This window comes from Clarias gariepinus, chromosome 21 (genome assembly GCF_024256425.1).
Source record: "Clarias gariepinus isolate MV-2021 ecotype Netherlands chromosome 21, CGAR_prim_01v2, whole genome shotgun sequence".
Lineage (NCBI taxonomy): Eukaryota > Metazoa > Chordata > Actinopteri > Siluriformes > Clariidae > Clarias > Clarias gariepinus.
The window spans coordinates 615001-636658 of NC_071120.1; positions in this window are offsets into that span (position 1 = coordinate 615001).

Sequence of the window (21658 nt, forward strand, 5' to 3'; positions counted from 1 at the left end):
TCAACTTTTCTTTCAACAGTATTCTGGAGATCTTTTACATAAAAAAAAATCACGTGACCCACAAAAATAAAAAGAAAAAAAAAAAGGTTCTCACTGTATGAATCCTAAAAAAATAAAATTTTAAAGGAAAATGGACAACTTTGTCCTTAAGGTCAAAAATACAGACTCAACATTAGTTAATTTACCATATTAACATAAAATTAACATAATTTACCCTATTTTTTTGCGATCAAATACAAACAGTTTTTTCCCCAAAGTTTCTGCAAAGCCTAAATATCTTCTTCTTCGTCTTTGGGCTGTTCCCTTTCAGGTGTCGCCACAGCGAATCGTCTGCCTCCATCTAACCCTATCCTCTGCATCCTCTTCTCTCACACCAACTAACTTCATGTCCTCTCTTACTGCATCCGTAAATCTCCTCTTTGGTCTTCCTCTAGACCTCCTGCCTGGCAGTTCTAACCTCAGCATCCTTCTACCGATATATTCACCATCTCTCCTCTGAACATGTCCAAACCACCTCAATCTGGCCTCTCTGACTTTATCTCCAAAACATCTAACATGGGTTGTCCCTCTGATAAACTCATTCTTGATCCTATCTATCCTTGTCACTCCCAAAGAGAACCTCAACATCTTTAGCTCTGCTACCTCCAACTCTGCCTCCTGTCTTTTCTTCTTTTAGAGCATTGCTGGTCTCACCACTGTCCTGTACACCTTTCCTTTCACTCTCGCTGATACTCTTTTATCGCACAACACACCTGACACTTTTCTCCACCCATTTCAACCTGCCTGTACCCGCCTCTTCACCTCCTTTGAACACTCTCCGTTGCTCTGGACCGTTGACCCTAAGTACTTAAAATCCTGCACCTTCTTTACTTCTGCTCCCTGTAGCCTCACCGATCCTCAAGTTCAAGTTCAAGTAGGCTTTATTGTCACTTCAACCATATACAGTTAGTACACAGTGAAACGAAACAACGTTCCTCCAGGACCAAGGTGCTACATGCAACATAAACTTACAACATAAATTAACAGAGAAGCTAAACTAGCTAGCTAGGAGGCCTAGTTAGCTGGCTAGCAGAGACAAGACAGATATTCCTAACATAAATTACAACATAAATTAACAAAAAAAACTAACTAAAAAGACTAACTAACTAAAAGACTATCTACAGGTTTTTTTTTCCCAGACAACAGACAACAACATAAAGTGCACGTGCAAATGTGCAAAACGAGCAACAACAAAGTGACAGTGCGACGACAACGACATATCAGAACATAAAACATAAGACATAAAATATGGTGTTGAGGTAGTAAAAACATAGCAGCAAGAATTGGTATTTGTGCAAAAAGTAATGAATATTGTGCAGAAGAGATAAACAGTGAGGCATTTACAGATGTGTGTAGGATAGTTTGTGTGGGTCAGTGTGTCTGCGCTTGTGTTGATTTGTCAGTCCAGTCACAGTGTTTTGATGTATTGATGTAGTTGAGTTGTAGTAGTTAAGCTGAGTGATAATGTTTGTGTGTGTGTGTGTGTGTGTGTGTGTGTGTGTGTGTGTTTATCAGTTCAGTCCCTTTTTGTTGAGGAGACGGATGGCTTGTGGAAAAAAGCTGTTGCACAGTCTGGATGTGTGTGCCCGAATGCTTCGGTACCTTTTTCCAGATGGCAGGAGTGTGAAGTGTGTGTGAGAGGGGTGTGTCCGATCAGCCACAATGCTGTTGGCTTTGCGGATGCAGCGTGTGGTGTAGATGTCTTCAATGGAGGGAAGAGAGACCCCGATGATCTTCTCCGCTGTCCTTACTATCCGCTGTAGGGTTTTGCGGTCCGATATGGCACAATTCCCAAACCAGACAGTGATGCAGCCGCTCAGGATGCTCTCGATAGTCCCTCTATAGAAGGTGATCAGGATCGGTGGTGGAAGCTGGGCCTTTCTCAGTCTTCTCAGAAAGAAGAGACGCTGTTGGGCTTTCTTGTGTAGGGAGCTGGTGTTGAGGAACCAGTTGAGGTCCTTCTCCAGGTGGACACCCAGGAATTTAGTGTTTTCGACAATCTCCACAGAGGAGCCGTTGATGCTCAGCGGAGAATGGTCGCCTCGTGTCCTCCTGAAGTCAACAACCATTCCTCTTGGGTTCCTCTCATTCACACACATGTATCTTGCTGCGGCTAACCTTCATTCCTCTGCTTTCCAGAGCATACCTCCACCTCTCCAAATTGTCCTCCACCTGTTCCCTGCTCTCGCTACAAAGCACAATGTCATCTGCAAACATCAGAGTCCATGGAGACTCCTGTCTAACCTCATCTGTCATCCTGTCCATCACCAGAGCAAACCAAAAGGGGCTTAGAGACCCTGAACTCTTCTGTCACACCTACAGCACATCTCACCATGGTCTTATAGCTCTCATACATGTCCTGCACCACTCTTACATACTTCTCTGTCACTCCAGACTTCCTCATACAACACCACAGCTCCTCTCTCGGGCACCCTGTCGTACGCTTTCTCTAAATCTACAAAGACACAATGTAACTCTTTATTACCTTCTCTGTACTTCTCCACCAGCATCCTCAAAGCAAATACTGCATCTGATGTACTCTTTCTAGGCATGAAACCATATTGCTGCTCACAAATGCTCATCTCTGCCCTAAACCTAGCTTCCACTACTCTTTCCCACAGCTTCATTGTCTGGCTCATTAGCTTTATACCTCTATAATTGCCACAGCTTTGCACATCTCCCTTGTTCTTAAAAAATGGCACCAATATACTTCTTCTCCATTCCTCTGGAATCCTCTTACTCTTCAAGATCTTGTTAAACAAACTAGTCGGAAACTCTACTGCCACCCCTCCTAAGCACTTCCATACCTCCACACGTATGTCATCAGGACCAACAGCCTTTCCACTCTTCATCCTCAACGCCCTTCTCACCTCACTTCTACTAATATTTGCTACTTCCTGTTTCACAACAGTCACCTCTTCTATTCTTTGTTATCTTTCGTTTTCCTCATTCATCAACTCCTTAAAGTACTTTTTCCATCTTCCCATCACCCTCCTGGCATCTGTCAGTACATTTCCATCTCTATCTTTAATCGCTCTAACCTGCTGAACATCCTTCCCATCTCTATCTCTCTGCCTTGCCAACCTGTACAGATCCACCTCTCCCTCCTTACGGTCAAGCCTAGCATACAAGTCCTCAAATGCTTTTTGTTTGGCCTTTGCCACCTCTACCTTCACCTTACTCTGCATCTCCCTGTACTCCTGTCTACTCTCTTCAGTCCTCTCAGTGTCCCACTTCTTTTTAGCTAGCCTCTTTTCCTGTATACACTCCTGGACTTCCTCATTCCACCACCAACTCTCCTTGTCCACTTTTCCCTTACCTGATGATACACCAAGTACCCTCCTACCTGTCTCTCTGATCAAATTGGCTGTAGTTGTCCAGTCAACTGAAAGCACCTCCTGACCACCCATAGCCTGTCTCAACTCCTCCCTGAAGACTACACAACATTCTTCCTTTCTCAGCTTCCACCACTTTGTCCTCTGCTCTGCCTTTGTCCTCTTCACTTTCCTCACCACCAGGGTTATTTTACACACCACCATCCTGTGTTGTCTGGCTACACCTCCCCTACCAACACTTTGCAGTCACTGATCTCTTTCAGATTACACGTCGCACAAGATGTAGTCGACCTAAGTGCTTCTGCCTCCACTCTTATATGTTACCTTATGTTCCTGCCTCTTCCAGGAGAAAGTATTTACTACTGCCATTTCCATCCTCTTTGCAAAGTCCACCACCATCTGTCCTTCTACATTCCTGTCCTGAAGACCAAACCTGCCCACCACGTGTTCCTTACAAACTTCTCTTTCAGAATAACTCCTACTCCATTTCTTTTCCTATCCACACCATGGTAAAACAATTTGAACCCTGATCCTAAGCTTCTAGCCTTGCTACCTTTCCACCTGGTCTCCTTTACACACAGTATATCCACCTTCCTTCTCTGCATCATATCAAACAACTCTCTTCCCTTCCCTGTCATAGTCCCAACATTCAAAGTCTTTACTATCACTCGTAAACTCTTGCCTTTCCTCTCCTCTCTCTGCTTTCGAACACGCCTTCCTCCTCTCCTTCTTAGACCAACAGTAGCCCAATTTCCACCGGCACCCTGTAGGTCAACAACACCAGTGGCGGTTGTTGTTAACCCGGGCCACGACCGATCCGGTATGGAAATGAAATTTGTGATTCGCATCATTGATTTGGCAAATGTTTTACGTCGGATGCCCTTCCTGATACAACCCTCTGAATTTGTCCAGACTTGGGACTGGCACAAGTGTTTTCAGTTCCTGAGGTTCATTACATATAATTCCCCCATTAAGACCGCACATGTATTAGCGATGTCTCCCAAGTCGTGAAGCACTTCAACACCCTCAATAACAATGTCAATACCAGCTGGAGGGATCGTGGCACCACCGGCAACACTGAAGCTGTAGATGCGAAATACAACATGTTCAACATCCCTCTCTGCAGCACGGCCATCTGTATCCTTTGATACACAAAAAAGCAAAAATGAAATTACTAGACTAATACAGAATTCCAAAGAGCCTGTTTGCATTTTTCCCTGTACATGTTGTTTGGTGTTTGATCAGTAACATTTGGTCCACACTGATTTCTCACAAACTTGAAAACACTTTTCTAAGTACACCTGTGATCTGATTTCATATAAAAGCAGCTTTAACTTATCATTTTTGAATGCTAAATAGATATTGTGATATACGGTTCCTACGTACAGTTACGATACGGTTACTTCTGCAGTAATCATTAGCATTACCTACCAGATTTTCATTTAGGTAGACACAAAGATCAATTTAAAGTTAATACTGCAGAAATTTGATTTATTTTTAGCGGGATTTAGGTGTGTGTTTGTGTGTCTGTTTGAGAGAGAGAGAGAGAGAGAAAGAAAGAAAGATAACTGGAACAATAGAGACTCAAACACTGCTTTTGAATAAAGATATCTGTATAATTACTGATGTACCATCAGCCCTTTTATCAAGCATCTTATTACAATGTTGTTTTGTTCAAACCACATATATAAGTTAACATAATAACTATTTCTATATACACTTATCTACTTATATACTTTTCGCCAAATAATGTAAATATATGCAGTGGACCTGGCAAATGTGTTACCAGTACACTAAAGGTGTTTAGGATAATTTACAAATGCTAAATGTATTTTCTACACTATAACATGTTTTTGAAACACATTACATCAGTAATTATGAGGCAGATTTTATTCATGAGTTCAACAGATTTAATTTGCACAAGGTTACAAAAAACACTACTATAGTTTATTTGTGTTCAACAAAACGTGTTCACAAACACAAACTAAAATATAAACTGCTGTGTGGACACAGACAGACATCAGTAGTAGAGTATACAGGTACAGTATTAGTTTAAACCTGGTGTGTTGATTCTGTTACACAGAGACTGAAAACAGGCCGAGAGCTACGGAGCCATTATACCACTAAGTACATAAGATTTAACAACAACACATTAGACAATACATTCTATAGTTTAAACGATGTACTTAATTAGAAACTACTTAACAAAAACCATGAAATTTACCTTGTGCTGATGAAAATAAAATAGTACTGATACGAACTAACGTACGCAATGATGCAGCTTCCAGGCGTTAATTCAAACTAAAAGTGGAGACCTGGGGAGCCAATCAGAAAACAGACAGTCTGAGTCGCCCCACCTTTATTTTATAATTGGCTGGTGTCGAGCTGATTCTAGTCTCTGGTTGGCTGGAATAGTTGCATTGACAACGCTGCTGCAGTTCGTGCAAGTGTCGCTTTATGACAGTAAGCGGACAGAAGAGTGAGAAAGTGCAAACATAAGTTATCTTGAACGTGCAAAAACGATTTTGAGCGCAGAAAAACGAGTTTAAAAGCGCGCAAGAGTAGTGCACTAAATATAAATCCATATGAATAAGTACATTTACATTTAACTAATAATATACCAAGACTACCATATATTAAAAATTTTTATTCTAATGTATACTTTCTGTATATTTGTAAAATGATTATTTCGAGCATATTAAAAAAATATATACCAAAAATTTATTGAAAAACAAGTTTAAATACGTGTACTTTTGAAATTAGACCAACCTCTCACTTAAAGTATATTTTTCTATAATATATTTTTGGAAAGTGTACTATTATTTTGAAGTATATTTAAAGTTTAATTCAAAAATTTGGTTAAAGCATGATGTTAGTATACTTTTTATATATTAACTTATGGTACAACTTTTTGTATATTTGTAGTGTACTTTCGAAAAGTGTATTTTTTTTCACTGGGGTGTACTGGTGAAAAGAACAAATATCTGAAAAAAATTTGCCCTTTTTCGGGTGTTGACCTTTGACCCTCTGTCAAAACAGACAGAACTGCAGGGGGTAATGCATGCGCAGGCGGAGAGTCAATTAACTTTGCGCAGGTGTAGTTTGCTCTTCTGTTTCATTAGCGATTCATGACAGCTGGCGTCTCACTACTGCCCCCTGCTGTATGTATAAAATGTTGAGTTAACATGAATGGTTTGTGACGGATAAGGAATTTTTACGGTCAAGTTGAGACAAAATTACGTGAACCTTAATCGAAAAAACCATTTAAATCAACAAATACAATTATTATGAGTACAGTATACTGAAAGTAATTATATTATGTAAAGTGCACAACCTGCCTTGTTCATTTTCTGAGTGTGTGTTAAACACTCTGTTCTCATAGATACTGACAATTATGAAGACTTTAACACTTTATAACACACACCAAAAGAGTAATGTGTGAAATCCTGCTTGGTAATAAACCTTATTCTGATTCTTCAACACCTATGTTGAGCTTGAGTGCGTAGCTCACTTTTGTTTAAATAGAAAGACAAAACGAATCGTCTCCACTGTGTTTATTGTGCACACTTTCCATGCGCTCTCTGCACAGCATGCGACTCGGACATGAACACTTCCGTATCAACAACATGATGACGTAAAACACGTAAACAACATGACGTCATCATTACAGTATTATTATACTTTCAAATATAAAACAATTTAACAATTTTAATACAATGAGTAAGAGTTGTCTATAAAAATGTTATACTTAGCTAGTTAGTTTTTGTTAATTTATGTTGTAATTTATGTTACGTCTCTCTGTCCTGTCTCTGCTAGCCAGTTAACTAGGCCTCTTGGTTAGCTAGTTTAGTGTCTATGTTAATTTATGTTGTAAGTTTATGTTGCATGTAGCACCTTGGTCCTGGAGGAACGTTGTTTGGTTTTACTGTGTACTAACTGTATATGGTTGTAATGACAATAAAGCTTCCTTGAACTTGAACTTGGAGTGTAAGTACTTTAACACCCCCACTCGCTCTTAGCTCATTGTATTACCTGAAAAATAATAAATACAAATAAGGCTTTTCCTTTTACATCAACAATGTAAACATAAATACACTCTTAAATCCCAAACATATCATGAGAAAAAATCTCTTAAGCTTCTGCTTAGTGGCTGGCTTTGTCATAATGTCAGCAACCATTTTCTCGGTGGGACAGTATTCCAAGATTACCTTGCCATCATTTACAGTTTCCCTTATGAAATGGTACTTGATATCTACTGTATGTGTTTGCACCTCTGTCTACATATTGGGTTCCTGGCTAGTGCTATGGTACCTTGGTTGTCTTCATACACTTTTGTTTGTGCATATTGATGTGTGTCCATTTTACTGCTTCAAATAGATACATTCCTGTACAGCTGATGCTAAGGACATGTACTCTGCTTCACAAGTTGACAGTGCAACTGTTGATTGCTTTTTGGTTTTCCACGAAATCAAGGAGCTTCCCTCACTAAGACCAACACAATATCCTGAAATACTACGTCTGTCTTCTGTGTCTGATGCCCAATCAGCATCACTGTAAACTCTCAGACCTAATTTTTCTGTTTCATTCTTTCTGAAACATAGATCTTGTTTTGTTCTACCTTTAAAAGGTATATGAACACATGTTTTACAGTGTTCCAGTGTTGTTCTGTTGGTTCAGCAAAATGCTGAGAAAGTTTACTGACAACAAAACTCAAATCAGGTCTTGTACATATGGATAAATAAATTAAACTCCCTATTGCTTCTCTGTATTTTCTTTTGTCTTTCATTTTTTCAGTGTTTTATAAAAAATCAAGTTTCATTTCACATGGAGTTTCCCTTGATCTACAGCTCTGCATATCAAAGCGTTCTAGTATCTTGTTAACATATTTCTCCTGTGACATTTTGACCAGACCTTCAGCTTGTTCAAAATCTATACCTAGGAAATGTTTCAATCTTCCCATGTGTCATGCACACTCAAGACGCGACCGGCACTAGGACCCGGAAGTAATGCGGTCGCGAACCAGGAAGTATAAAAGGAGTAAACAAACCACAGTACAACGCTCAGTCATTGAGTTGCCCGATGTCGCCTCAGTTACGGTCATCAAACTGTGAGTATTCACTTTTTTGGCTTCGCTTTCTTGCTGAGTGTGTATTTATAGGACGCGGGTTAGATTGTGTCTTTCCCTTACTCCCCAATCGTGAGAGTCCTTAGACCAACTGCGTGATTATCCTGCCTATTCGTGTCACTCCGCGTTTGGGTTTACCAGTCACGCTACACAGGGCTAACCGCTAAAGCTACGTCTTCTGGTCACCTCAGGTTAGTTCTTAACAGAATGACTGAGCCTTCCACGGTGAACCCAGCGGAGTATGCGCGCCTATGTGATGTGGTAGATCAGCATGCCACGCTCATCAATCAGCTAACCGGAGAGCTCGCTACTCTATGTCAGAGTGTCCAAGACGTCGCGGCCTTGCGCCGCGAGGTGGCGGAGCTCCGGCAGGAGAACGCGGATCTCCGCGCGGCTGTTACTGACGCAATGAGCCGCCCCCCCGTTGCGGCGGCCGCAGCACCGCATCCCCCACCTCCCCCCCCCTTCAAATGTCTTTCTAGCTCTACCGGATAAATGGGACGGCACGGACGGAAGATGTAATGTGTTTTTGAGAGTGCTAGATCTAGTACTCCACCGATCGGCTTCGCATTGCTCTTCTCGTATCGTTGTTGTCCGGGCAGGCAGCTGAGTGGGCCACGGCAGTTCTTCGAGCAGACACAGATACCGCCCATTCCTACAATGAATTCATCAGTCAGCTTAGACTCACCTTTGAACATCCTGCGGGCGAGGTGGAGACAGACACAAAGCATTACCACCTGCGGCAGGGGGGATTGTCCGTGAGTCGCTATACCGCCGAAATCCGCACCCTCGCAGTACAGATATCCTGGGGGGACGCCGCGCTCCGGACATCCTACTACGAGGGACTGGCTTCGCGCATCAAGGACGAACTGGCCGGACGAGAACTCCCCGCCACACTGGAGGGGCTAATCCAGCTCGCCCTCCGCATCGACCAGCGCCTCCTCTCTCGTCCGAAGCCAGCCCCGAGGACCCTGCCGCCTGCTCCGACCTATGCCCACACGTCACCTCGACCATCCACCACCTTCACTCCCACCATCACCAAACCCGTAGGATCTCCACCTCCTGCCGTGGTTAACACCGGAGCCGGGGAACCCAAGCAATTAGGACGCGCCTCCCTGACCGTGGCAGAACGAGAACGCCGGTTTCGAGAGGGTCTGTGCGCCTATTGTGGGTCAGCGGCCCATCACCGGGCGATCTGCCCACTACGCCCGGGAAACGCGCAGCCCCGGTGAGCAGGAGGAGAGACTCACCGGGCACCATCCACCTCTCCACCACTACCAACACCACCACTTCGCGCCTCACGGTTCAGGTAACCCTCCAATTTGGCCAAAAACGGGTCCGCGTTCATCGATTCTGGTGCCGCGGGGAACTTCATTGACTCCACTTATGCCAAAGAAATGGGGGTAAAGATCGAGGCGTTATCCCAGCCACTTCACATCACATCCGTCGACGGTCGGCCCCTTTCATCTAGCCCCCTCATTCACCAGACCCAACTTCTTACATTCACAATCGATCAGCATCAAGAACAGCTACAGTTTTTCCTCACACCCATCGCATCACCTTCTGTCATCCTCGGTTATCCATGGCTACTGCAGCACGACCCTCTCATCTCATGGGCACAGAACCGGATCCTTCAGTGGGGGCCGACTTGCACCGAGCTCTGCCTCCGGGCACCGGGTGGGACGTGTTCCAAGGAGTCCTAGGCCCCCGACGTCGACACCGACACCATTCCACCTGAATATCGAGACCTGGCTGAAGTGTTCTGCAAAAGAAGAGCCACTCAGCTACCACCTCATCGCCCATACGACCTGGCGATTGAACTTCAGCCAGGCTCTGCCCTCCCCCCCCCCCTACTCTTTGTCGACCACCGAGACACAGGCTATGGAGGAGTACGTCGCCCTGCGCCACGGTACCATCCGGCCCTCCTCCTCACCAGCCGCCGCGGGGTTTTTCTTCGTTAAGAAGAAAGGGGGCGAACTTCACCCGTGTGGCGACTATCGGGGGCTAAACAAGATCACAATAAAGAACCGACACCTGCTGCCACTCACCAACTCTGCCGTGGACGCCCTCTCTGGTGCCACCATCTTCACGAAGTTGGACCTCCGGAACGCCTACAACTTGGTGCGTATCAGAGAGGGCGATGAGTGGAAGACGGCGTTCATCACACCCACTGGACACTACGAGAGCCTGGTCATACCCTTTGGACTCTGCAACGCACCCTCGGCCTTCCAACAATTTATCAATGACGTTCTCAGAGACATGCTGGGCCGATGGGTGTTCGTCTACCTAGATGGTATCCTCATTTATTCCCATAACCCCAAGGAACACATCCAACACGTTCGGGCGGTTCTTAAGAGATTGCTCGCTCACCAACTGTACTGTAAGCTGGAAAAATGTGCCTTCGACAAGCACTCCACCACGTTCCTGGGTTTTGTCATCTCGCCCCAGGGTGTGGCCATGGATCCACAGAAGCTCGAAGCTGTGCGTCACTGGCCCCTACCCAGGACCCTCAAACAGCTTCAACGTTTTCTGGGGTTTGTGAATTTCTATCGTCGCTTTATCCGGGGCTACAGTACAGTTGCAGCACCATTAACTGCTTTGACCAGGCCCTCGCTTCACCCGTTTCGTCTTACCCCTGCCGCCATCTCCTCCTTCTCCACCCAGACGCCAACCAACCTTTCGTTGTGGAAGTGGACGCGTCGGATGTGGGTGCCGGCGCCGTTCTCTCCCAACGAGGTCCAGACCAGAAACTGCACCCGTGTGGTTTCTTCTCCAAGAAATTCAACCCCACTCAGCAGTAATACGGGGTAGGGGACCGCAAACTGCTGGGCATAAAGTGGGCCTTGGAGGAATGGCAAAACTGGCTCCAGGGCGCCAGTGAGCCGTTCATCGTCTGGACCGACCATCAGAACCTCATCACCATCAGGAACCTAAGACAGCAAAATCCACGACAGGCATGGTGGGCTCTCTTTTTCAAACAGTACGACTTCCATCTGTCGTACCGCCCGGGGTCCAAGAACACCAAGGCCGACGCACTTTCAAGACAGTACGACGAAGACCTTCCCCGGGCGGATCCCGTGCCTGTCATCCCCTCTTCCCGGATCATCGCACCTCTTCAGTGGAACTTGGAAACAAGGGTCCGCCAGGCACAGGCTGCAGAGACCGGGCCGGCAGGCGTCCCGCCTGGACGACTCTACGTATCTCAGAGCGTGAAATCAGACGGCCTCCAATGGGGCCACTCCTCCGCGGTCGCCGGACACCAAGCGACACGGAGGACCCTTTCATTCATCTGACGGGCGTTCTGGTGGCCATCAATGAGAAGGGACATCATTGAGTTCGTTCAGGCGTGCCCGACGCACATCGCCCTGGACCTTATCACGGGCCTGCCGGTTTCCGAAGGGAAAGACACCATGCTCACCATTGTTGACCGGTTCTCCAAGGCTGTGCACTTGGTGGCCCTCACCGGACTCCCATCAGCCAAAACCACCGCTGAATTAATACTGGAACACGTAGTCCGCCTGCATGGGTTCCCCAAAGACATCGTCTCGGACAGGGGGCCCCAGTTCACCGCCCGGTTCTGGCGGGCCTTCTGCCGTCTGATTAATTCCACCAGTAGTCTGTCATCCGGATACCATCCTCAGACTAATGGTCAGACGGAACGGACCAACCAACAACTGGAGCGCTACCTAAGGTGTTTTGTGGCTGACCGCCAGCGCTCCTGGGCCCGCTACCTCATATGGGCAGAACTTTCTCACAACCTGCACGTCTCATCTGCCACCAACCTAAGCCCATTTGAGGTATGCTATGGTTTCCAACCTCCGATGTTTACCCCGTAGGTGTCGACACCCTCCGGGACGCTTGTACAGTGTAGGTGACAAGGTATGGTTATCCACAAAGAACCTCCACCTTCACACAGAATCCAAGAAACTCTCACCTTGCTCCATAGGACCATACCGCATCACCCTAAGGATAAATCCTGTCACCTACCCGGTCCAGCTGCCTGCAGCGCTCCAGGTCCACCCCGTTTTCCACACATCTCAACTCAAACCCTTCATCACCTCTCCAATGATTCGACCCACCCCCCCTGCTCCTCCTCCCCGCATTATTGACGGTGGTCCCGCCTACACCGTGCGTCGTATCCTCGATTCACGCCCTCCCAGTACCTGGTTGATTTGGGAAGGCTACGGCCCCGAGGAACGATCTTGGATTCCGGCCCGGAGTGTGCATGACAGGGGGGTACTGTCATGCACACTCAAGACGCGACCGGCACTAGGACCCGGAAGTAATGCGGTCGCAAACCAGGAAGTATAAAAGGAGTAAACAAACCACAGTACAACGCTCAGTCATTGAGTTGCCCGATGTCGCCTCGGTTACGGTCATCAAACTTTGAGTACTAACGTTTTTGGCTTCGCTTTCTTGCTGAGTGTGTATTTATAGGACGCGGGTTAGATTGTGTCTTTCCCTTACTCCCCAATCGTGAGAGTCCTTAGACCAACTGCGTGATTATCCTGCCTATTCGTGTCACTCTGCGTTTGGGTTTACCAGTCAAGCTACACAGGACTAACCGCTAAAGCTACGTCTTCTGGTCACCTCAGGTTAGTTCTTGACACCATGTCTTTCATTTTAAACCTTTCAGTAAGCATCCCCTTCACACTCTCCAGGACATTATCACTGTTTGTTGCTATGATTAGGTCATCAACCCATACAATCAGGATTACTTTCTCATTAGCCGTTTCTTTTGTATGGACACAGTTATCAGCTGGATTTTGCATAAACCCATTCGCTGTCAAACATTCATGTAGTACAGCATTCCAGTTTCTACCGGATTGTTTAAGACCATAAAGAGATTTCTCTAACTTACATACAAGCTTTTCACCTGTTTCAGTCTCTCGTTCATAGCCTACTGGTTGTTCTACATAAACCTCATGGTCAATTGGTGCATGCAAATAAGCAGTCTCAGCGTCCATTTGGTGCAAGATTAGATTTTCTTGTGCTGATTTTTGCATAACCACTCTCACACTTGTCATATCTGCTGTAGGAGAGAATGTTTCATCATAATCAGTCCCTGGTTTCTGACTGTAGCCTTTCGCAACGAATCTCGCCTTGTATTTTTCAGATCCATCACTGTCCCTTTTAAGTGTGTACACCTATCTGCCTCCAACTGGTTGTTTTCCTTGTGGCAGCTGAGTGAGGGTGAAAGTCTTGTTCTCCTCAAGAGATTTAATATCTTTTTCCATTGCATTCTTCCATTGCTTTGAGTTGGTTGATGTCACAGCCTGTTGGTAGGTTTGCGGTACGTCACATACTGCTCTATAGCAAAAATCTATGCATGTTTGCAGCTTGTCCTCCAGATTATCTACCTCAAAATCCTGTAAATGAGCTGGCCTCCTCCGAGTTCTTGATGGGTTCCTTCTCACTGAAGTGTCCTCAGTCTGTTCAGGCATAGTCTCTGCAGTGTCATTCTGAATGTCCTTGTCTGACACATCTTTCATATTTTCATCAGCATTTCTCTTACTGTTGATCTTAGGACTCATGACCTCATATTCTTTATGTGTCTGAGATGTTTGTTTGTATGTTTCTTTTTCTGTTGTTGTCTTGGCCGTGAACTTGACTAACCTGTGTTTTTGGATCTTTGCTGTGGTGCGGTAGTATACTAGATAAGCTGGGCTGTTTTTTTATATCCAGTAAAAACACCCTCTTCGCATCTCGAGTCGAGTTTGCCCTTTTCTTGTTTGTAAGCAAAACATGTGGATCCAAATTTCTGCATTTTGGAAACATCTGGCTTCCTGCCTGTGAATAACTCATACGGTGTTTTCTTTGTGCGTCTGCAGTAACACCTGTTCCTCACGTAAGCTGATGTCTGCATTGCATAGTTCCATAACTCATCTGGTAACTTGCTTTCTAGTAGCAAACATCTGGTCATGTCACCGAGTGTCACAGCCTTTCTCTGCTGTACCACTCTGATGAGGTGAATACGGTGCAAACGTTTCCTGCCTGATCTTATTCTTCGTCAACAGTGCTTGAAATTCTCGACTCGTAAATTCAGTGCCGTTATCTGAACGAATGCACTTGACTTCTCCATATGGTGCGATGTCTGCCAAAACTTTTCTGTGGCTTGTACCGTATCTGCTTTAGACTTCGTCTGTAAAAGATTGAACATATCTGTGTCCTTCTTTGCTCTGTGTTTGCATTGGACCAGCCAAATCTGTCACGGAGGCGGAGACTCTTGGGCTTGGTGGATGGATCCAGAAGCAGGTGCAGAAGCAGCACGCGAGTAGCTCTGGTCGAACACTGTAGGGGCATGACTGAGTCAGCAGGTGCGTGCGCTCGGGGCTGTGAAATCCGTATGCGCGGTGTGAATGCAGAGGCGTGGCGGTGTGCCATAGTAGGGAGAGCGTGAGCTTGGGTCTGAGCCGTGAAATCCGTCAGCGTAGCGTCAATGCCGAGACGTGAGGACAAGCCGTAGTCGAGAGAGCGCGAGCGTGGGTCTGAGCCGTGAAATCCGTCAGCATAGCGTCAATGCCGAGACGTGAGACTAAGCCGTAGTCGAGTAATGAAAGCGAAAGTTCGAAGCCGATAAATCAAAGAACAGTAACAAAATCAAAATCGTGAGACGAAAGGCGAAATAGAGAAAACAGGCGAGGTTGGCAACGTGAAACTACATGAACAAAAACGCGAGAAAACTGCGGCGCAACAACACACAATAATCCAGCGGCGAGGCAGCGCGCTGCGCTTCCTTATAAGCTGGGTGAAATCAGCGCCAGATGGGAAACCGTTGTGCCGGCGGGGCGGTCCGGGAGGAGCGATGACAGCGTGGGAAAGCATGACCACGTGATGAGAGCCTGACAGCGTGGGAATGGAAATGTCAAAAGAATGACGCGGTCTTTGATCAGCGCGGAGCGCTGAGAGCGTGACAAAATCAGTGTGAATCAGCTCTAAAGATTTTTCTGCCTTTCTGTCAGGTTCTCTGTTTCTTGTCTTTGTAAATTTTTCCTTTGTGCACACTTCACATAGCCAGTTTTGCTTAGCTGGATCTCCTTTTATCTTCATACCTCTAACTACCTGTTGCAACTTCTAAACATCCTCATAGTTGCAGTGGCCCAAAATTTCATGCCAAGTTTGTAAATCGTGGCACACTTTGCACTGGTCATAATTTTCTTCAATAGTTGGCAATAGTACAGATTTTCACTCTCGTGGATATTGAATTTGCTACCTTCTCTGGTAATCATGCGGCTGTTTCCTCTTTCAAAAATGATTGCCGCTTCTCCATTTGCTGCTCTTGCTACAGAGAAAATGTTGTGTGGGTAAGAAGGCATGTACTGTACAGTGCACCCCCTAGTTGTGCACTGTGTTTTCGTCCACTATCATCCAGGAAATAAATTACTGCTGTTCCTCTTTGTTGTGCTATTTCACTGCATTTTGTCCCATCAGCTAGTTCCACTGAATGAGTCTTTGGTTGAAAAAAGCTGTCGAAATCCCTGAACTTAGTTATGTCATTCACAATGTGAGATGTTGCACCAGCGTCTACCATGATACCATTCTTCTTCACGTTGTGCTGTGGTCTTTCGTATTCTGAGTGTTCAGCTTTAAAGAGATGATCTTGGGCATCATCGCATCCATCTGTAACCTTTCTGGCCCAATTTCTGTCACCCTTTTTCTTACAAAAGGTATTCTGCATGTGTGCTATTTTTACAGTGGTTACACCACACTCTTTTGTAGCATTTTCGTGCTCTGTGACCTTTTATTCCACATTTGTAACATGTCAAATTTGCATCTTCATTTTTTCTTTCCTTTGTGTGAGATTTGTACAAGTCTTGTCCTTGTCTCGTGTATGTCTTCATCACATTATCTGTAGTGTCAACTCGTTTATTTTCTTTGCCTCCTCATAAACCCGCAGTCTGTGAACGTAACATTGCCCTCGTTTTGTGTTATGTGGACAGCTAGTGGCTTGAATGAATCAGGTAGTCCACAGAGAACCATCGCAATTCTTAATCCATAACTCATTGTTTCTCCTGCATCTCTTAGAGCAGTAATATTATTTTCTGCTCTAATCAAGTAGTCAGTAACACTCTCGTTATCAGCCATGGGTCAAAGATGTGTACATATTTATTATCCTTGGCTTGCTTTTTCCTGAATAATGCTTTTTCAGTATTTTCAGGGCTTTTTTACCATCATCAGCAGATTCATGCCTTATCAGTGAAAGGCTTTTATTATCTATCAGTCTTATCAGTTCAGCATAACAATTAGCATTCTTCAGTCTATCTGCAGCTAGTTGTTCAGCGTTAGCATCAGTGGGTTCATGCAGTATAGTCTCTTTTAGCTTTAGACTGTGCAAATATTCAAGGAATCTTGTTTCCCAAAGATCGTATTTATCTTCCGATCCATAAAATAGAAACTGCGGTGCTAAAAATCCTGAAGCTCTGCTTACCATTTTAACTTTCTTTTCTTTTTCCACGCGTAATACGTCGCGTTAACTTTCTCAATGACGATCGTTTGTCCCGGCACCTGGGCCCATAACCTGTTGAGCTTGAGTGCGTAGCTCACTTTTGTTCAAATAGAAAGACAAAAGGAATCGTCTCCACTGTGTTTATTGTGCACACTTTCCATGCGCTCTCTGCACAGCATGCGACTCGGACATGAACACTTCCATATCAACAACGTGATGACGTAAAACACATAAACAACATGACGTCATCATTACAGTATTATTATACTTTTAAATATAAAACAATTAAACAATTTTAATACAATGAGTAAGAGTGTAAATACTTTAACAACCTATCTTCCTGTCCTACAGAGATGTTCCTCAGACCATCATGCTCAGGAACTCAAGGCCCATTTCCTCTCTGCTTAACTCGAGCCAAGTGTGATGGAGCTGTGCAGGTCCATCCTGTAGGGGTGAAGTCTCTGATAATGTCAGCTGTCCTGAACCCAGACATGAGCTGTGGTAGGGTGTTACCAAGATTTCAGTTTTTCTGCTGAGTGTTAATCAACTGCTCCTGATTTTGATCAGCCGTTTAAGGACGAACAGTTCTGTCTGGAGCATTTCAATTTCAATAGTATTAGCATTTATTATTTCTTGAAAATGTTGAATAAAGACTAGTAAAATTATAGTACATGAAGAATATGTTGGCTTTACAACAGTCTATCCTGCCTCAGGTTCCTCTCCCATTGGTGTGTGTGTGTGTGTGTGTGTGTGTGTGTGTGTGTGTGTGTGTGTGTCTGCATTACAATCCATTAGTGATTCTAAGCTTCATGTGTAATTCACATCATCAGTTAATGTGGTTGTTATTGTTGTTTGTTGCTAATGTAGTACTGTGTGTGTGTGTTTGTGTGTGTGTGTGTGTGTGTGTGTGTAATCCCTGTGGAGTAAAATGTAGAATAGATGTTTAATTTTTCTTAATGTTAAAGCTCTAATGATCTGGGTTGTAATCTGAGTGAAGATCTTACTTAGTGTTTGTGTGTTTCACACTATGTCTCTGTAGTATGATGAATTTGCTGATGGTGATTAACCACTGAGCATCACTTCCTTTATCACACATAAAAATAACATCAGGGCTGTTTCAGTTGTCTTTTCTATTTTTTTCACTGTGTATGTTAGAAAGATAAGTTAGTTTCCTATACTGTGTATGATAGCTGTTCAAGTCAAACCAAGACTTTTGCTTGTAAACTGAACACAGTTCTGTGAGTGAGAGCTTTAAGCATTAATCAGCTTGTGTCTTTGTAAATAATGAATTTTATTCATATAGCTTCAGTAGACAAATCCTGCGAGGATCCTGAGGCATCCAGAGAAGGACTAGCTCCACCTAGATTCTGCTTCATGATGGTTGGAGCTACACATCCTGCTCCTGTGCTTCCAGTGATCCAGACCCCTTCTGCCCTCTGCACCTACTGACTCCCTGTGCTGAACTGGACTTCATGTTAATTTACACAACTTCTGTTATATTGAACTTTCACCTGCACAACACACATGGTGTTATATCATCTCTATCTGTTATCACCCAGATGAGGATGGGTTCCCTGTTGAGTCTGGTTCCTCTCAAGGTTTCTTCCTATTACCATCTCGGGGAGTTTTTCCTTGCCACTGTCGCTGTCACCCTTGGCTTGCTCATTAGAGACATTTCATTCATTCATCTCATTATTATCTAGACACATTTTTCTCACACATACACAATTTTTATTTTATTTTTTTTTTTGTATAGCTTTATTTTTAAAGAGAGAGAAAAAAAAAAAAACATATGTAAAACATAACATATAGTGTACTTGTAACAATACAACCACCTTTTTTCTCTTTTTCTTTCCATAAAAACAAAAAACAACAGGGTAAATAATATCAAAAACACACAAAACAAAAAACAAGAGAAAAAAAAAAAAAAAAAAAAAAACCAATGGGGATGATAATAATAAATTATAAACACGTGTTCATACATACACATATACTTGTATATACGTACATGAAATTTCTTCCCCTCCCTTCTCTCCCCGCCCCCCACCCCCCTGCATCTAATTTACTTTAATAGCTGGTAAATGCTCCAAAAATGAGCCCCAGATTTTTTCGAAAGTTTTTGGTGATTTCCTAACATTAAAAAGTATTTTCTCAGGAGTGCAGTATGATGCAAGTTCGTTGATCCATTGTTTTCTTGAAGGGGAGTGAGTCGATTTCCAGTTCTTTAATATACATTTCTTTCCTGCAGTTCCAGCCATAAGGATGAAATATTTTTTATGCTTAGAAATATTTAGAAATTCCATATCTCCTAATATCCAGATTCTAGGGTCACCAGGAATTGCGGTACTTATCACCATTGAGGAAACATCAATTATATATTCCCAAAAAGCTTTTAGGATATGACAATTCCAAAGCATGTGCAATAGATTTCCTTCATATAATATACACCTTTGACATTTTGAAGAAATGTTACCATTTAACATATGAAGTCTTTGGGGAGTATAATATGTCTGGTGCAAAATATTAAATTGAGTTTGACGGTGTTTAGTAGCTATTAACGTAGTCTGTACCCTCTCAACAAGTGACTCCCACTCAACCAAATTGTATGTGCAGCCAAGATCCCCCTCCCACCTCTGCTTCAAAATACTATTATCAAATGGCTTGAAATTAGTTGTTAAAATGTTATATCCTACTGAAGCTATACCACTTGGAGAGGTCATTTTCTCATTAAACATGATATTTTCAAATGGTGATGCTATTGGGATTTTGGGAAATGTTTTATGAGTAATTTCTTTAATCCAGTGTCTAACTTGTAAGAATTTAAAAAAATTATTTCTTGGGATATCATATATCTGGGATAGTAATTCAAAACTTATTAAAGAGTCATTGACATATAAGTTTTCCAACGTATTTACCCCTTTATGTACCCATGCTCTGAGGGTTCCATCAATAATGCCTGGGGGCACGACGGGGTTCTCTAATAATGGTAAATTTCTAAGTGGGATGTTGTCAAGACCACATATTTTATGTGATTCCACCCAAGTAGCATAAGTATTAAGTATTAATGGGTTCCTAGTGAATGTAGATAATCTTTTTTTTGATTCGAAAAACGGAATAGTCTTTAATGAAATAGCACCCATCTCCCATTGTTCTATTGATAACCATCTAACATTAACCTTATCAGGGTGTAACCAAATCCATATAGGCCGAAGTTGTGACGCTAGGTAATAATGTCTAAAGTTAGGAAGTTTCAATCCCCCTTTCTTATACGGTGCTTGAAGTTTAAGGAGCTTTACTCTAGGGGTTTTGCCTTTCCAAAGGAAACCTGATAAAACTTTATCTAATTCTTTAAAATAAGATTTTGGGATATTTAAAGGGAGGCAGTGGAACTTATACATATATTTAGGCAAAATATTCATTTTGATGACATTGATTCTGCCTATTAATGATATCGGTAGTTCCTTCCATCTCTGCATATCTTCTTTTACTCTTTCTAGGAGTGTGTGGTAGTTTTTTTTAAATACCTCGTTAAATATTGATTCTATATGAATTCCTAAGTATTTAAACCCGTTACTGCATAGCGTTAATGGTTTAATTATATGTTTTTCTTGTTCTGATATATTAATGGGAAAAGCTATACTTTTATCATAGTTCAGTTTGTAACCAGATGTATTACTATAATCTTTAAATGTTTTTAATAAAGGGTGAATAGAGAGTTCCGGATTGGTCAGATATATCAGCAAATCATCCGCATATAAAGATATTTTGTGATCACTAGTACCGATTTCAACTCCTTTTATTCCGTAGTGAGATCTTACTGCTACAGCGAGAGGTTCAATGGCCAAGGCAAATAAAAAAGGAGAGATAGGACAACCTTGTCGACATCCTCTAGATAAAGTGAAGGTATTAGACATAATATTATTAGTAAGAATTTGTGCTTTAGGGGAGTTAAATATGGTTTTTAGGTATCCAGTAAACCTAGACCCAAAGCCCATATTATCTAGTGTTTCAAAGAGAAAGGTGGGCTCAATTCTGTCAAAGGCTTTTTCAGCGTCCATGGACAGTATAAACATTGACAATTTCTTCTTTTGAGCATAATTAATTATATGTAAGAGTCTTCTGACATTATCCGCACCTAGTCTGTTCTTAATAAATCCTGTCTGATCTGAATGTATTACTTTGGGTATGACAGTTTCCAATCTTGAGGCAAGTAATTTGGTCAAAATTTTATAGTCAGCATTGAGAAGACTTAACGGCCTGTATGCTCCTAACTTGTGTCTGTCTTTACCTGGTTTAGAGAGTAATGTTATTGTAGCCAGTTCCAGAGAGTGAGGAAGTGACCCTCTTTCAAGTGATTCTTTAATCATGTTTGTTAAAGGTGTTAGCAGTAGTTTTAAAAAAGACTTATAGTACTCCACTGGAAAGCCGTCTGGACCAGGGGCCTTGTTATTTTCCAGGTCATTAATGGCTTTGAGTACCTCTTTTTCAGTAATGTCAGAATTAAGTAATTCATTATCCTCATCATCAATCTTAGGTAATTGTAATTTATTTAGAAAAATTTTAGCTTCAATATTTCCACAATTATGATCTGTCTTATATAATTCTTCATAAAAGTTCTTGAATAAAGTATTAATCTCTCTCGGGTCTTTAATATAATTTCCATCATTTAATTGAATTGAATGAATATATCGGTCCGATTCTTCTTTTTTAATT